Here is a 17,650-nt window from a genome sequence, read left to right as displayed (position 1 = left end):
ATATGTGAGCGTAACTCGTAGTCAGAGTGTGACAGGAGAAATATGATGTAGCAGAAATGAAAAGTGCTTTTATTCCAGCTGTGTCAAAAACACTCTGTGCTGGACACTTAAGGCTTTTAAGGACAGATCAGATTTTAACAAAAGCTTTTCATCTCGTGTTCTTTTGCCTTTTTAGTGTCACGAACTGGCCTATTTCTACATTTTAGACGTTAGATTCAGTCAAAAAAAAAAGCACAAAAGAAAAAAATTCTGAACATGCATCAAAACAAACTGAGGCCTGCAGTACAACTTATACATTTACAAGTAATGGATAACGGACTTTATTCCAAATTACAGACACCTTCTGACAAATTTATGTAAATGCACGACTGCCAACACAAACTGCAAATGCCACAAGTTCAACAAAAAACTATCAAATTCAAGTTTAATAAATTAAAAATAGGTTTTCCAAAGAATAAGAATTCTAAGTTACTGCTTTTCCCAAAAATACAGACTCAAAAGCCTTCAGACTTTTACTTGATTATAGTCTCCAATGTTTCTTCAAAAATGAGTGGGTGGCACTTTGTCAAGGAAAAAAACAAATCTTATCACTTAAAAAACTTTGAGAATAAAATACAGTAATGCATTTCAAACACTAACTGGAAACTACCTTTTTGAGTCGTAAACACCATTTTGGAAAAACCAAAAATATACTCTGAATACGTAAAAAATTATGAATAACTGGGAAGCAAACACACTGATTACAAGGAAGTGATTGAAAACTAAACAGCACTTTACTTCCATGTTCCGTCTTTCTCAAATCTGCAAGTGGATCGTATTGGGTCCAAAGTTCCTAACATTTGCTATACGTTTCCTTGTGGTATTTACCGGAACATTACACTGGTTAATATTTGCGTAAGAGCAGATGTCAGCGAGGCGGCCGCTGAACAATAAAACTACGAAACAGTCTGATAACGCTGGTTCTCTTTTGTGCTGTCAAAGTACACATGCTGTCACTGTGAGCTTGATTTTTGTCCCGTCACCATTTTACTGTGGTTAATGTTTCACACTGCAGTCAGTCATGTTCAAACGCAATATCTGTCTATTCATAAAATGCTCATGCTGCCCTTCAGATAAATCAAAATGTAAAATATTTAACTGAATCTTTGCGAGCGTAATTTGAAAGTCCATAATGAATGTAAATCCCAGACGGAGGTTCTTCATGCGGCTTCTGTCGGACCAGTAATGAAAATTATTTTAATAGTGTCTGTGTATAGTAACACACGGAGTAAAACTGTTTCAGTTAAGTTCATCTTACTGCAGACAGGAGGTCCTTCAAGTCAAACACACAAACCCAAAAAAGAAAACAAAACCTTGCTGTGCTGGCAAGTCTTGCATGGTTGGCAAGCGATTGGGTTTCAACTCCAGGAAAGGGTCACGGCAATTGTGTGTGTGTGTGTGTGTGTGTGTGTGTGTGTGTGTGTGTGTGTGTGTGTGTGTGTGTGTGTGTGTGTGTGTGTGTGTGTGTGATCTGAGCGGACAGGTGACGGGGATCAGGGTCAGAGGAGAGGACGACTGGCTCCAGAGTGACGAGATGAAACACACACAAACAACACTGCACAGATCATACAAACACACACAGATGCGTGAGCGACACACACCTCTCAGGGATCTGACACCATCGGGAGAGTGAAATTCACACTGCGGGTGCGGCGTGAAGAGGTTCGAACAAATTGTCTTATTCTTTTGTTCTCTCCCTCCAACACCGACCAGTCATTTTATTCACCTAATTATCTCCCTCTTGCTTGAACAAATTAGAGGCTTTGCTCGGGCTTGCAAATTACCCACAGACCACAGTTTTATCAACACTGTCTTCCCTGTTACCAAATCTTAGGCCATGGGAAATGAGCATGATTACTTCACTGTCTTTGTGCGTTTCTTGCTCCAGATGGGATGATCTAATGTCTGCTTCCCCGCCACCCCCCACTCACCCAGCCATCCTCATGCTGACAGTGCGAACCTGCATTAAGTGTAACAGGCCAGATTAAGCTTCGACACAAGCGGGAGAACTGGGATTAAAAACAAATGACAGCTACATTAAACCCAGTGGACAGGGGAAGGGCCTTATGGGGTCTTGTGCGAGGGGTAAAGCAAATGATTTTTATTTTTGGAACATGTGGGAGAGGGAGGCAGACAAAATGTCCTATATAGACACTATTTGAGACAATGAGACCCCATCTGACCGCGCAAAGCTGATTTCTAGATCAGCTGGACTGTCCTCACAGAGGTCTAAGTGACCTAACTCCCTCTGGCACTCGCTCGGCTTTACATTGATCTCACTAGAGCGCTGCGGTCCAAACAGACATTTGTGTCTCCCAAGGGTTTCTACTAATTGATAAGCCATCATATTTGGTCTGTTGTGACGCGATGTATTTACATAATTTTTCTGAAGATGCTTGTGAATAATTCTTACTTCTCTTGGGAAATTGCAGTAAAGATAGTAAACCGCAACTGTAATACCATCACGACTTTATCCTTATTGCTTTATGCAATAACCTGACACCAAGAAGTCTAAAAAATACGTTTCCACGGCTGAAAAACTATTTGTATCATGTAAATACATTTGTGCTTTAAGGTTTCTTCAATACATATAAACTCACTGGGCCATTTTCCAAACCAAAATGGTCGCATGTGTGACCTTTTCTTGAGAGTATCCGAGTTAAAATTTCATGTGCAAGTGCATGATGATCATTAGGCTGATGGTGTGGCCCTCCGGCTGGCATGGGCAGCAACTGCGCTGGCCACTGTGGCTGAAACAGTATTTTTTCTTCTTCACTTGCTCAGTTGGTCTCTCTCTGCCTCATATGTCAAATGATCCATTTAGCTGTTACCACATTCCCATGATGCAACCATCTCTAGCCGATTAAGTTGGAGAGGTCTCAGCTTAGACACACCTGATGGAGAGTGCAGGTGCAGTATGCGAATATTCACCCTCCCGTCGGACGTTACCAGGCGGAAAGAATACGCGGCGCTACTGTCTTCCTTCCGCCTTCGGCCCACATCGGCTCATCCCGTCCTGTGATCACATAAAAATATGCACATATGTCTATGACATATCCACATATGTCTATGTGATCACCCCTTTCTCCCTCCAGACGAAAATATTCGGAGCATGTTTCTTCCCTTCGCCTTCAGCCCAGTTCGGCTAATCCCGTCGTGTGCGGCTCATCTCGGCTCCTCTGTTCATGTTTGTAAACACCGCCCGAATGGCCAGGTTGCTGCCGACTCTGACGTCACGCTTCACTTCGTTGCATAAACACAAGATGCTGAAGACCTCCGCTGTTTGTGAATTCTTCAGTTTAACTGAAGACAAAACGAAGGCAAAATTTGGACCCGAGACCAGACGAACGGATCCGAATATTCGGATTCACAAGTCGTCTCCGCCGCGGCCCTCCTGGGCCGCCTCCGCCTCCGCCTTCGCCCCCCCCCCCGGCCTTCTTTAATAGGGCCCGAATATTCGGAGGCCAGAAAACATTATTTGGGCCAGCCCTACCAAACTGACAAAGCCTGGAGTTAAATCCACCAACTACTATTAGATGCTACGTCACATTTAGAGGTGACGTTACGGTTGAAGCTTTCAAATCCTACACTGTGAAATAAACAGAAGGGCTGAAATGGCAGATTACGTGGCTGCTCCTGGAAACGATGGCGTCACCTCGCACCTGTGATGAATTCCTACCCTGGAAAGATGATCATGGTCTTATTTCCTGGATGAAATTATTTCTTTGAGTCCCCACAAACATGCTGACTGACAGGTGACAGCATTATCGTTGTGGCTAAGTAACGATCCCTGCCATCAAAGAACAGCCTGCAGGACATCACAAGACATTTTTATAACGTATACACCGAGACAATCAGACCATTCCCATAAACATGACCAGCATCCTAAGGACTAGCAGTCCACCCCCTGACAACAAAAACCACCTAATCATGTAAGTGCAACGCCTTATCAAACCAAGCCTCATTTAGAAAATGTATGGTGGGAAACACAAGGTAAAAACCAGCAGCAGGCAAAGATGAGGACAAAAGCAAAAAAGTCGACATACATTGAGCTGCATTTGAGATTTTAAAATAGTTTACTTTGAGGCTATAGCACTACTTTAATATCCTGTTGTAGATTTTTAAGCAGGGAAATCTACACAATTATGTGGTTAGGTTGGACAACTTCACATAGGAAATTTCCTCCATGATTTCTACAACTTTATATTTATCAGACATTTGTAAGTTAATTTCTTAATTCATATATCTAATGCAAAAGTGTAAATATGCAGTCGAAACACTAATTTTAAGTGACTGTCTACAAGCAGTTTGATTTTATACACTAAATAGAAACACAGAACAGACAAACCATCCTTAGAAGATCTTAACAATCCCACTCTGCTTAAAGAAAACTACATCAGCTGGCCGAGGCTGAACGACTACGCCGCTGACTTGAGGGTTAAAGGATCTGACATTTACACCAACTTCAAGCCGTGGTTGGCCAGTTGTGTTGAAGTTAGAGAGGAGATGGGCAGTGTACTTCTTTCTAGTCCTGCTTTGTCATTCATTATACAACTATTTGTGGGATCATTATCCTCACTTTTTAACAACATCGCTGTCTGGATGATGACTGCATTTCACTTTTGACGTTGAGCACGGCTGTCCCAAGCAGCCATTAAGATTTTAGTCTTCTGCTGAAGTCGGAAGTCTTGTGAACTAGATCTGAGAGACCACAAACTGCCCTTTACAATTTGAGCGCGTTTCCTCTGACTGTTCGGCGGTCCTTTAGTCTTCCTTCTCTCCTATCCCCTTTCATGTCTGACTATTTTCGTCTACTGATTCTTCCTTCATTTTTGGGCAGCTGCAGGCCAAGCAAAACCCCCACCCCCCAACACACACACAGATATAAACACATACACATGCGCATACCCACCTCTCCCCTCAGTTTTAATTATAGACGTGTCGGAGGACAATAAGTGACATCATTGTTTTGTTCTCACATTACACTCTGATGCCGAGTGTGACTCATGAACACCAACGTAGAACTGTTAACATAGACGGTTCAACAAAGAATTCACTTACTTACTTGGGGCTTTGGCATACTCTGAGGGAAAACTAATTTGACACGTTAGCAAAGACCATCAGACGCAAGCTGAATACAGAGTTGAACGTACACTCGCTGCAGCTATGGGTCTGTTAATGACATTCACAGCAGATAAAGGGACTTCCTGTGGAAGGAGTGGAGGTAGTAAATTGTAAACACAAAGCCCAAAGACACTTCAGGGGAGACTGAATAAAGGACAGTAAGCAAGGAACATTTCTAGATCTTATTTGTAGATTTGTAATTTTTACAGTTTATAAAAGATTTCAGTTTTTATGGGCCTTTGTCATAAAAGGCCCAAACATGTGCCGTATGAATCAATTTTACGTAAATCTCAGTTAGACTGCATTCAAAGTAACTTGCCGACAAATGGACCACATGGACTGTTTAACACAGAGCGATTGATGCTACTTTCTAGATTTTTGCTGACCAAAGTTCCACATTACAGTAAGATGCATTTCTAATTTATATTATAATATGCACCTCAATGATGACAATGTGAGACATCAAGAAGCTTGATGATGTTAATCTAAGTTAGCGAGAGATGTTTGGAGCATTTAACATCAAATTCCTGAAGTTAGACAGTATAAAGTGTACACAGAAGAACACAAATCAGCTGTAAGTTTTGTCTTTGGTAGTCAGAGCATATTTTATTTTTTTTTAGAAATATGCCTATATGATATTTTCAATTATATGAGTGATTTAATATATCACTTAAAAACTAACAAGACAAACACAAGACAAGAAACCACTGCTTCAGCTGACTAAAAGCTCCTTTCATAGTCAAGTGAAATGACTGTTCAGGGAAATTTTATTCATCTAGATTACATTAATTTCCACAATTTGTTGACAGATTTCAACCACAAACACTGAAAGTGCACGACAACAAAGGGCAGTTTGCTCTGAACCTCACTGTATCGGCTCTTGAGTGGCAAGCATGTTGTGGGGGGTGGGGGGCAGCTCTTGTTGTCTGTAGCCTACCGTGTGATGAGACCATTAGTGTAGTGTTTATATCCGGACCAACAATTGAGAACCCCTCCTCTCCAACACACACACACACACACACACACACACACACACACACACACACACACACACACACACACACACACACACACACACACACACACACAAAGTGAAAAGTCACTGACAAGATGTTTGCAGCTGAAAGCCATTTACTGCCACACTGCAAACACAAGCATTTGCACATGACCAAAACACACACACAAAGCAGTGAAGTTAATCCAAGGCAGAACTGGTTGTGTTTTGACTCGGTCCTCGTTATCACTGACCTTTACTAATCTGAGATCTGGGAGGAAGTCATTCAGATACAACCAGCTGGAACTTTACAGTACAGTTAAGAAAGTGTACAACTGTCACATGTTAAGTAAGTGCTGTGTATTACTATGAAGAGGCAGCTGAAACCAATCACAAGATAGGCAAAGGCAGGCAAACATAGGCAAAAAGTCATCAACGACACACAGGCAAATGAGGGGTAATAAAAGGAGAGGTGAACTTAAACACTTTGGATCAGGAACTTGTGGCTAAGCTGAAAAAAAAACATTTTCCAGTCCTTCCTGTTAAAATCCATATAGATTTCCAGATTATTAAACCTACTGAGGACAATAACTTACTCTGTAATCACAACTGAACTCAACATTTGCCACTTTTCCTTGTTGCTGCTAAGAAACAGAGAGATATAAGACAAATTAAAACAAACCTGCATTGTGCATAATATGCCACAACTTCTGTGTGTGCTTTTAATTTCTAAATTATGAGAGTCTAATTACACAGGCCCATTATTATTGCAATTTTGCACAATTAAAATATGGCAATTTCTCTGTCAAGTTCAACAACCAACAAAATGATGAATCATGGGCTATTATTTGAAGCAGCTTACTCAGGATTGCGTTTTTTTCTAAACACCACACCAGTAACTGCTGTTAAAGGTTAAATCCAGTCACTATGTTCCCAGCTCAGCTGAAATAATAAACTGCAGATTAACCACTCCGTCCCTTCCTTTCTGAGGACAACTTCAGCTGGTCACTCTACATGTGTATTCCAGATTGGAAAGTGAAGCAACGGTTGGAGATAAGCACTTCAAAAAAATCTAAAAATCATGAAAACTTAATTAAATCTGAGAGGAATGAGCTGCCAACCAATTTATGAGGCTAAAACTAGAGGTCAGGACATTTGTTTTCAACCAGACCATATTTCCTCATTAGATATTACATTATTATTTGCAGTGTTTGGCCCAAAGTGTTAACTACCATCTGTGTGGATAAAAGGGAGGATCGAGGTCGGCTAATTAAATTAATTATGAATACATTTGTAATCAATATAACGCTATCATTACACGAAGAGTCACTGTGGGAAAAAAATTAAGAAGATTCAAGGTGAAATGTAGAATAATTAAAAACAGGGATTTATTTCTCTACCGGAGACTTGGTCATTTTTAACACAACCGTTAGTCTTTCCACAGTTAAAGGCCCTTTCAGACAAATATTTTGAGGTCCTTTAATTTTTTTTTTTTTTTTTTTACACAGAACTGTGATTAAATTTAATTAAATCTCCACACAGAGCTGAAGAGTTTTGGACGATGATGATTAGAAGCTCGTACATGCAAAGGGAACAAAAAAAAAAGTATAAAAATTAGATTCTCTGAGTGCATCATAAGAGCTGTGGTAGTGTCAGCTACATGTGACCTTACTATCAAGCCTGCAAGCTAATTTCAAACAACCAAATCACCATGTTAGGGGCTAACGAAATGAGATGTGTGGGACAAAACACTTACTGTAATTTAGCACGACGATGAGCGCAGTTAATGAGAGCAGTCCTCTTAACCACACTTGTACAGATTAATCTTGTTAATTAATCAACACTTTCAGAATGGGCTTAATTTGACATTAAAGATGGTGATCCTGGTTAAAAAACAGAACATTTACTATTGCTGGGCGCTAACAGGTTTAGTTTTGAATGTGGAACAAACTGTCTTAATTTGATACTTGACACATACAAAAGCTACAACTAAAATTTGGATGGGAGTGCACGCTTACACACACACCTCCCATCTCTAGGACGTGATGGCTGCGTTGCCATGGAGGTTTGTCGCTTGCTGAATCCTGCCCTGTCTTGGTGCTTCCTTAATTTTTTCTCGCTCCCTCTTCCCCATCATTCCTTTTTGTCTTTGCCAAAATGAGTTTCCAGAAAAAATATGTGACAGTTTTCTTGTCCTCAGAGGGGATATTCATTATGCAGCAAAAAAAATGCAACTAAACAGAGGAGCAGTGTTTTTGTTATCATCTTAATCACCATATTTTGCTTTCCTGTGACTCTAACCAAGCCTCTAACTACAGCTACCAACTAGAATTACTAATTACAAGGAAACCCCAAGAGAGAGTAAGTTTGGAACCACTAACGAAGGAGAAATTAAAAGGACAGTTAAAAGGCCATCGAACGCCCCAGAGAAATGCGACTGCACCTGTTTGGCGGTTATGATTCAACACATAATAGAAAGCCAGTTAAACAGGACAGACATGCAGAGTTTTGCATAAATCTATTTTTGGCAAAGGATGGATATAAAATCGACAGCTTACGCACTTACCCTACAGTCACACACATATAGTATAGAAAATGAAAATCTGAATCTGTGGGCTGCCATAATTTAACACAGAAACAATTCTGACTGAGCTGAAGTGAAATGTAAATAATTTTTGCATGTAAAACACGTCTATGACTACAATGGTCCTAAGCAGGAAAGCCAAACAATATTTCATTATGTCTGAGTTTCAATAATCGATTCAAGATGATATTTGGCAGGAGTTGCTATAAAAGCATTTTCATATATTTAAACTCTATATAACAGAAACTAATTAGGCCAGAAGTGCCAAACTCATTTTAGTTCCGGGGCCACATTCAGCCCAGTTTGCTCTCAAGGGGCCGGACCAGTTTTTACTATATGATCAAAATGACAAAAGTCAGATAAAAAAAAGACAAAAAACCCCAACAAAGACAAGAGTAGAATAAAAACCCAAGTCATCGTTTACAGACACAAAGCTACACAACTTCTCAGCTGAAGTGATGGTATGTACTTCCAGGTGTGCAGCTCTGGCCTCACACCAACGCGGGACACAAAGTCTTTAAATATTCACAATCTTTATTGTTCGTCACCCCCTCCAAAACTATTCATATACTGATCTAAAGTACAGCTAGTCTGCTCATACTAGTCAAACCAACTCGGTACCACACATGAGGCCAAGTAAATTTGTGAGGGGCTCCTTACTTTAGCAAGGTGGTGTCACGCTGGGTCTCAGTTTGCTGTGAATGTAGTGTGTGTGTGTGTGTGTGTGGGGGGGGGGGGGGGGGGGGTGTTTCTCCTGGACTGGATTACCTTAACTCCCTAGGTATGTGTATGTGTATATTTGTGAGTGTGTGTGCATGTCAAATCAATTCAGCGCCGGTGTTTGCTCTGTTGCTGTCACAGTTGGGACACACAGCATAGCACTTCCTTGTGTGCCCTCGCTCTGCTGCTATGCAACTCTGTGGGTGTGCACAGTGCATGTGAGCCACCAGAGTAAACAGGTCTGTGTAGCTTTCACAGGGTGGCTGCTTTGAAAAGCTGAATGTATGGATAGATGAAGTACAGCTTTCCATCTCGCTCGAAACAAAGGTGACCTCTGCTAACGTCACGACAAATTTGCGAGCGCTAATGAAGGAGAGCACAGTTTGGATATTCCATCGTTGGGTTGTTATCTATTCACTTAAGTGATCACATGTTGAGATTCGCCAGGATCTGAGTGGCTGATCCCATTGGCTAAACAGCTTTCTGAGGGAAAATATTAAAGCTCACCATTCATTGTGTAACATATTTCAAAGACGTGATGGAGCACACAAGGAGGACGGCATGAATTTGTAGACACCACAGTTTAAACCAGGGGTGTCAAACTCATTTTAGTTCAAGAGCCACATTCAGCCCAATTTGATCTGAAGTGGGCCAGACTAGTAGCCTAGCCGCGCTAGACAACCCACGGCAACGAATTTAATTCTCTGCCAGGGTGGGTCTAGTTACCCTCCATAAGGCTCGAGGCTGGATTCTCCTAAAACTGGCCGGACCAATCACCATGAAGTGTAGAGTCAGAAGGCGGGCGTAACGAAGTGACAACAGAGGCGTGACGATTCTGACAGAAACAACCGGCGCACAATAAACAGTTATCTTTCGACTCGGCTTTGGCCACAGCCCTTAAAGATTTGAAGCTAAAATTCAACTTGAAAGATAAACAAAGGACGGCACTTAAGTGTTTCATTGAGAAGAAAGATGTATTTGGACTTATGCCGACGGGATGTCAGACAAGAAAAGAGAAAAAATATTAAAAACAAGACAAAACATTACAAAAATGAGACACAAAATGACAACGAGAATAAAACGACAAAAACATAGACAAATGCAAAACAAAACAGAAAAGAGACCAAAAATTAGGCTTAAAGTTACAAAGCGGGAAAAAAAAGATAAAAACGAGACAAAAAATTACACAAAATACTACACAAAACAAAGTGAAACACAAAATGAGAAAAATAAGACAAAAATACAACCTGACAAAGGTGAAAAAAACGACAACAAGAAACAAAACAACAAAAGCATGACAAAGGACAAAAGTCTACGACAAAAACAACAAAAACAAGACAAAATATTACAAAAATGAGACAAAGCGACTAAAGAACAATGAGCAACATAATATTTAGCTTTATGATCAAAACTTGTCTAGAGATTATTTTACCTTTATAGTATTAGAATTTTACAATTTGCAGGTAATGTCTTCTCTGTAATTTTTACTCCTTACAAAGTCGTGCCCCGGGCCGGATTGAACCCTCTGGCGGGTTGGTTTTGGCCCGCAGGCCGCATGATTGACACCCCTGGTTTAAACCGTGGGTCAATCATGCTGCATAATGTACAAGGAGTGGCTCTGAAATAATGAGACTGGGGTTATGTCAGTAGAATCACAGGTGGCACATGTTGATCAACAGGCCAGTATTAACGACCCCTGAAAGTTTCAATCTGCTCAAATTAAATGAAACGGAATAACAGCATTAGCCTCATATATCCCTAATTGCAACCTTTGCCGTTTACTAATTGCAATGTTGATTTGAAATTAATTGTTCTGCTCTAGTGGGGACCCTGGAGTAGCTGCTTTGACAGTAGATGAAAGATATATTTGTTGGAGAAATCAACACTAACAGCACAAGGAATAAAAATACAGACATTTGAATACGGAAACTACTAACAAAGCATTAGATGGAGGATGCTGCTAAAATCGATGTGATGTTTTTTAAGATTACAAAGCGCTACTTGTCTTTCAAGATACATTTAATTAAGCAATTAGGTTCAAGCACAAAGACTTTAATATCTTCTGAGTGTCCACTACATTCATCAAACATGGAAAAAGAGATTTTTTGTGTGTTCAGACTCAGTGTGACGAAGCAGAAATCAAAAACTTTCCTTCCGCGAGTTGTAAACAGACATCGTTTGAAGCTCAGACTCAAGCCGGTCACCTGTTGGGGCTACAGAAAGCTTTTTCAGATTGTTAGGTAGGTGAATCAAATCGTAGTGTAGGACAGTAGTTTTGACGAGAAAGTAAATACTAGATTGTTCATTGTTCTTTTGTGTCTCATTTTTATTTAACCTTTCTTAGACATCAAAACATGCACATTAAATCACCAGAAGAAACCCCAGTACTGATGGCAGGTTGAAGTGAGTGAGTGCATTAACAAAACATGGAAGCAGTGACAGAAATCCACACACCTTCACCTGAGTGACGTCAAGCCTTTTTGAATCGCAGGTCAACAGTTAGCTGCCACACCTACCGCTCGGCTCAACTGGAAAGGCCTGTTTTCTCCTGTTCTCTCAGACATAACCAACACACACAAAGCACTGAAATTCACCACACTGTCGGTTAAAAGCCTCGACAGCACCTCCTTGTCCTACATTTCTCTGTCCACCGGACCTCTACGCATAAATGACAGAAAACGCAATTCCAATCTACTTTACAATTAAGAGCAAATATCTGTGTGTGAAGGGAAAAACGAGGGACTGCTTGTGTGTGTGTGTGTGTGTGTGTGTGTGAGAAGCAGGTTGTCTGTTGCTAGGGCCCTGGCTAGCTTTGTCTTTCTGTTCATCTGCCTAGTGACAGGTCTGGTAAGGAGAGAGGCATAATTTATGGTTTGCTGGGTGTAACGGCAGCGTCTATGCGTGTGCATGTATGTGCCATAGATTGCTTACAGGACTCATTCCAGGGGAGCATGAATGAGGACAAGCCAAAAAGGTGAGCGGTGGAATATTAAAAACGTACCTGTGTCAATACGCTCACACGTTCGCGGCTTATTTCTCATCTATATTGAATTTCCAGCTCGCTGGAAGTCTCTGCCTTTTCTTTTACGCTCCCAAGGTGTTGGGTGAAATACATCAAACTGTGCTCAGCTTTACTCATGTATCCAACACTGCTGTTTGCTTAGTCTCTGGTGCTGCTTGATGGCGTTTTCAATCTGCAAGCCTCGCTGTTTTGGTGCCGGTGCAGGTTACAAAGGTCAAACTGAAATGCACCGGAAAATAAAGGCACAGATGGATGATTGGACTAGCATACAGGTGGCAGAGGTGTTACTCTACGTCCATTAGTACTTTGAATTTAAATCTCCAGTGTAAAAAATGGAAGCAAATGGAGAAACCCCCCCCCCAAAAAATGATTGTCAAATTGAAAAGTCAAGTGGTCGATTCCTCACCTTCTTTGCCTCCTCTCTATAATCTGCTGTCTATCTTAATCATAAAAAATTGGAGAAGTCCAGTGTTCACAACCAAAACTATGAAAACTGATCACCTATTTTGCAGAAAAAATTGTGATTAAAACTAAATGTATAGAATCGACAACCTTTAATGACAAAAGGACAAATGAACTGTTAAGTTTTGCAATGCAAAGTCTTATGTAAGGACCTGCATGCTTCCCTCAAGTCAGATACATAGCCTGTAGCCTCTTCCTGAGCAGAGCAGTTTCCTCCACCACCATAAATATCTTATGGACTAAATTCATCTTCAGTCCGCTGAGAGTTAGACAAGAAGCAGCAACAAAACAGCTGAGAGAAACTACCAAAATGCTGGGAGAAGGCTGACATTTATGAGAAAAGCGTGGTGAAGTGCTGAGGATGTAGACAACTTTTGAGTTACTACCAGGTCCTTTTCCATTAATGTTGTGATAGATGCGAAAAGAGACCGACACACGTAACCATGGTAACTGTGCAAAAAGATAGCGACAGTTGCAGCCTTAGATAAAATGCTTTGATAATAATGAAAAATATTAACGTAAGATTAAATTGTCTTTAGTATCGTCTACTTCCTACACTGTAAAACCTCTCCTTGCCTAGCTGATAAAAAATTAAGCACATCTGATAACAGCCCAGCAAGTACCGACAATTACTGTGCTGCATTAGAATTTGATGGGAAGTCGACAACATTATTGACCAATCCTAGAGCTCTTCAATCCAGCAGAGAGAAGTTTCATCGGAACAGCTCCGGCCAGACAAGCTTTCTCTGGTTGGCATGCAGCATACGTCTGCCTGGTCACATTTTATTTCTCCATGTTTCCATTTAATTATGGGATTGTTTTCTATCATGTTATTTCAGTTCATCTTAACTGGCTTTGACACAATTTTAACCTTCAAGATGACCTTAAGATACTAGCAATGCTATCGAGTGATGTTAATTCCAGTGGACACCACAGAGTATAAAAAGTCTGTTTTTGCTACTTTGGTCATTTGAATTTGAGATGAAAACTTAGCAATGAAACAAAAGCAGAGACTTTGGCTTTAATTTCACAGTATTTAAACGCAATTTACGGTGAATATACAGTGAAATTTCAAGCTATTGTTTGTGCAGTAAGAGTACATGTCCAAAAGGGTCACTTCACAACACTGGACACTTGATGGGCAAACTACTAGAAAGTGTCACAACAGATGTTTGGCAGGTGATCTTCACCCTCCTATAGTTTCTGAAAACATCTAAGGTCACAGCAAAGCCATGCAGCTGCTACATCTGTCTGCATTTTATATGAACAATAGTTCATTTAAAAGTTTCTGAACATGTCGAGTGGCGACTGGATGCCACTGATTTGCATAAAATAGAATAGATTTCAACTTTATGCAAATGATGCATCGCGACACTCATGACTAAAACTCTGTACACACAAACATGGACATGAGCAAAAAGACAATTATGCTAAATATCTACGTCATATCACCCTCTTGTCTGCCTGGTCTGAAATTTGCATGAGGTGTACACGATCTTGCTTCATATTATTCTTCTATAAATGCCAGCTTATGTGTGGAAAATGGCATATTGTTTTGTGCGGATGCATGTTTTATACTCGGGCTGGGCGATATGACCAAAATTTTACATCCCGATATAGCTTATTTTATATCCCGATACGATATACATCATGATATGGCATATTTTCGGTAAATTCAATGAATGAACAGTTTATATAAAATTGCCATGTGAACAGGCAGTTTGAAATCATATATTCAACAAATAAAGGGAGTGTGTGCCTCAGGTGAAAGCCTGTTGCAACGTCTGTGTCTGGAGCTTCTTCTTAACGTCAACGTCACTCAACCCTGCTTTTGCTGCTTTTTCTCTTTGACTCTCTCTGTAATCTTTGTCATGATTCTTTTTCAGGCGATAAAAACAGTTACTCGTGTTCGAGTCTGTTGTTGGCACCGGGCAGCGGCATACCTTACAAAGTACGGCAGTGTGATCCTTGTCGGTCTTTTTAAATCCAAACCACCGCCCTATGACAGAAGTTCCCCCTCTTTTAGGTACAAGCTCGTCGGTTTGAGCTGGTTGTTCATCATCTTGTTTAGATTGTTCTTCTGAGTCGAGTCCACCATCTTCCTCCATAGCCGTTTATGTTTTAGCCGCAGGCCTAGGCTTGCCATAAGGCACGTCGGTGACGTAAAGTACTGCCGTAAAGCACATTTTGCGACAGTGCGATATAAACGATAGGATTTTCACATAAAACAATAGATATTTTCTATCGTCCAGACAATATCTATCGTCATATCACCCAGCCCTAGTTTATACATCTGGTCTCAGATTTGTAAGGCAGTCTTTGAAGGGTTTCACACTTACATTTTAAAAAACAAAAAAACAAAAACATGTTCCTAATTTGAAAGTCTAATTTCAAAGTCCATAAAGCCTTATGAAAATGTATTAAACAATACATTTTATTTCGTTAAAGAAAAAGATATTTACAGGTTAATTTATTTTAATACAAAAACTACGCAGTATTTTTGCTTCAAATTTGCAAGAAGTTTAGGTACAACAATTCAGGGCAATAGAATTAAAATGCAGTAACTTAAAGTACAGAGAACAAATAAGGTGAGTTTATTTTAATATACGACATCTTCCAAGTTGTGTTAACTTTCCTTTGTTTACACTTTCACTAAAGTCTGCAGGTAGAGGGTAAAAGAGGTAAGATGGACCTGATCATGGATCACACTTTTGTTTGTTGTTCTTTCCCGTCCAATGAACAGCTTTGGGTCAGTGCAGAAAGTTCTTCATCGTCACCGTTTTGTTATAAACCTGGTCGGGTATTTTTAATCACAAATGCCTTTAAGTCTTCCACCTTGTAATTTGTGCTTCATTTCATCATTCCTTGTTTTGTTTACTTTGAGAATTGAGACTTTTATGAACTCCTACTTGAGTAAACCCAGTGCAAACTTTAAAATTGCTTCCTAAATGCAGCTTAGTTAGCTTAGGATTTTCACAACATGGCGTCTCCAACAAGGAAACGTCTCCCTCGGACAAATTAATGGCTCAGCTCTATCATACCTCAATGTGGGGAGGATCCGACTTGCTCAGCTAGTGTGCAGCTACCAAAACAATGACATGGAGAATGAAATAACAATTGAAGAGGCAGACCAGTATTTCTAGCTGCATTGGAGTGGTAGAAGACGACGTGGCTCAAAAGAATAGAAGAGGCACACTGTCAAACAGGAAATCGAGTGATCAAGTCTGGGGAAGTGGATAAGCAGCGCAAACCTGTTAACAGCAAACGTGTCTGACAAGGTCATCCAAGTAGAAGTCAAATTCAAACAGATATGGCGTAATATTTTGATTGCAAGTAGCTTCTGAAACCAAAGACATTTTGCTTTGTATGTCTGAAAAATAAGCCTCATCTCTGCATCATGTATAAACTCCAGGTATTTGCTCTTGAACTGGTGTCGCACTGATAATGAGTGTCATATTCAAATAAGTTCCTCAAACTAGCAGCCTGCACGAAGCCTTGCATAACACGGGAACACGACCCATCAAAGCCACTCAACATATCAGACATTTCACACCAGCAGATAGATGTCATAAGTCACTTCTCTACATTTGACAGCTCTCGTCTGATATGTGCCCAGCAACTGCTCACAAAGACCCGATGGTAGGCCGTCTTGGTCAGTAACTTTGACTCTACAAACCCCCACAGACTTCAATAAACCATTAACTTGCAGCTTAGTTGGCAGTCGTGTAAAAAGTAAAGGAAGTCACACTTCGACTCTGTGTAAAATATTAAAACAAACTTTTTCCGTTGCAGTATCGAGGAGAATGAGAGAGTGGATCTGCTTTCACAGATCAAAATATACCCTTAAGTTTCTGACAGGAACAGAGAGTCATGTCAACGCTCAGTCCGTCCTCATGTCCGGTGCCATTTTGTCCTGTATCTTGAGACCTGATACCAAAGGCTTTCTATACACGGCCTTTAAAACAGACTGTGTTTGTATGGGAGTATCCACCCGTGACCTTTTGCCTACAAACCCAGTTGAGAATGTGCTTTGACCCCAAACTTTTTTTCTTCCACCCCTAAATCCTCACTGGGTGCCGGAGGATGAGTATGAACCCTCTGAGGCCAACAATAGCTTCCATTAAAACAACACAAGGTGCTGCTAAAGGTTACATAAACACAGCATGCACAGAAGTTTAGTCTGAGTTGCCATAAATCACGAAGGCATTGCAACTTGGTTTTATCCTCTTATGCAGCTGTGTATCTCTTTCATTTTCATATGGCACAATTGTACATATTACACAGTATTTCACCAACTTTGTGTTTTTGACTATTATTGTACTGTACTGTGGCTAACGTAGAGCTAAGTCTAACTTCTTTATGGACAAGCCCTCTGCAGAATCCAGCACAGTTGTCTCATTGAATTCATGGAGGAAGTTTGCCGACACTGAAGGTTAACACTCATTTGTTTGTACAAGTTGGTGTTCTACCAGCGTGTTCAAGAAGCACCTAACTTTAACTATGACATCAATTTTAAAAACTCTGGAAATGGAGATGCCCCGTCTGTGTGTACGCGAGTGGATAAGGCAGCAAGTACTTATATAATCGACTGTATTATCCCTGACTTCTGTTCCCATAAGGGTGTAGCCATGTACGAATATGCACGTGTCACTCTGATGGTGTGTAGTTACTTGCCTATAGACCAGTATAACTGTCGATTTGTTTC

The 17,650-nt window shown here is 40.5% G+C and overlaps 1 protein-coding gene across 5 annotated transcripts in view; it reads right to left on the bottom strand.

The window, feature by feature from the left end:
- The window catches only part of mark2b (MAP/microtubule affinity-regulating kinase 2b), a 52,702-nt gene that overhangs the window by 32,078 nt on the left and 2,974 nt on the right, over positions 1-17,650 (bottom strand). The gene's annotated exons all lie outside the window — the stretch shown is intronic.

The sequence above is a fragment of the Acanthochromis polyacanthus genome, chromosome 23 (assembly GCF_021347895.1).
Source record: "Acanthochromis polyacanthus isolate Apoly-LR-REF ecotype Palm Island chromosome 23, KAUST_Apoly_ChrSc, whole genome shotgun sequence".
Classification (NCBI taxonomy): domain Eukaryota; kingdom Metazoa; phylum Chordata; class Actinopteri; family Pomacentridae; genus Acanthochromis; species Acanthochromis polyacanthus.
Note: the sequence above shows the minus strand (reverse complement) of the source record. Positions and strands in the feature narration are given on the sequence as shown.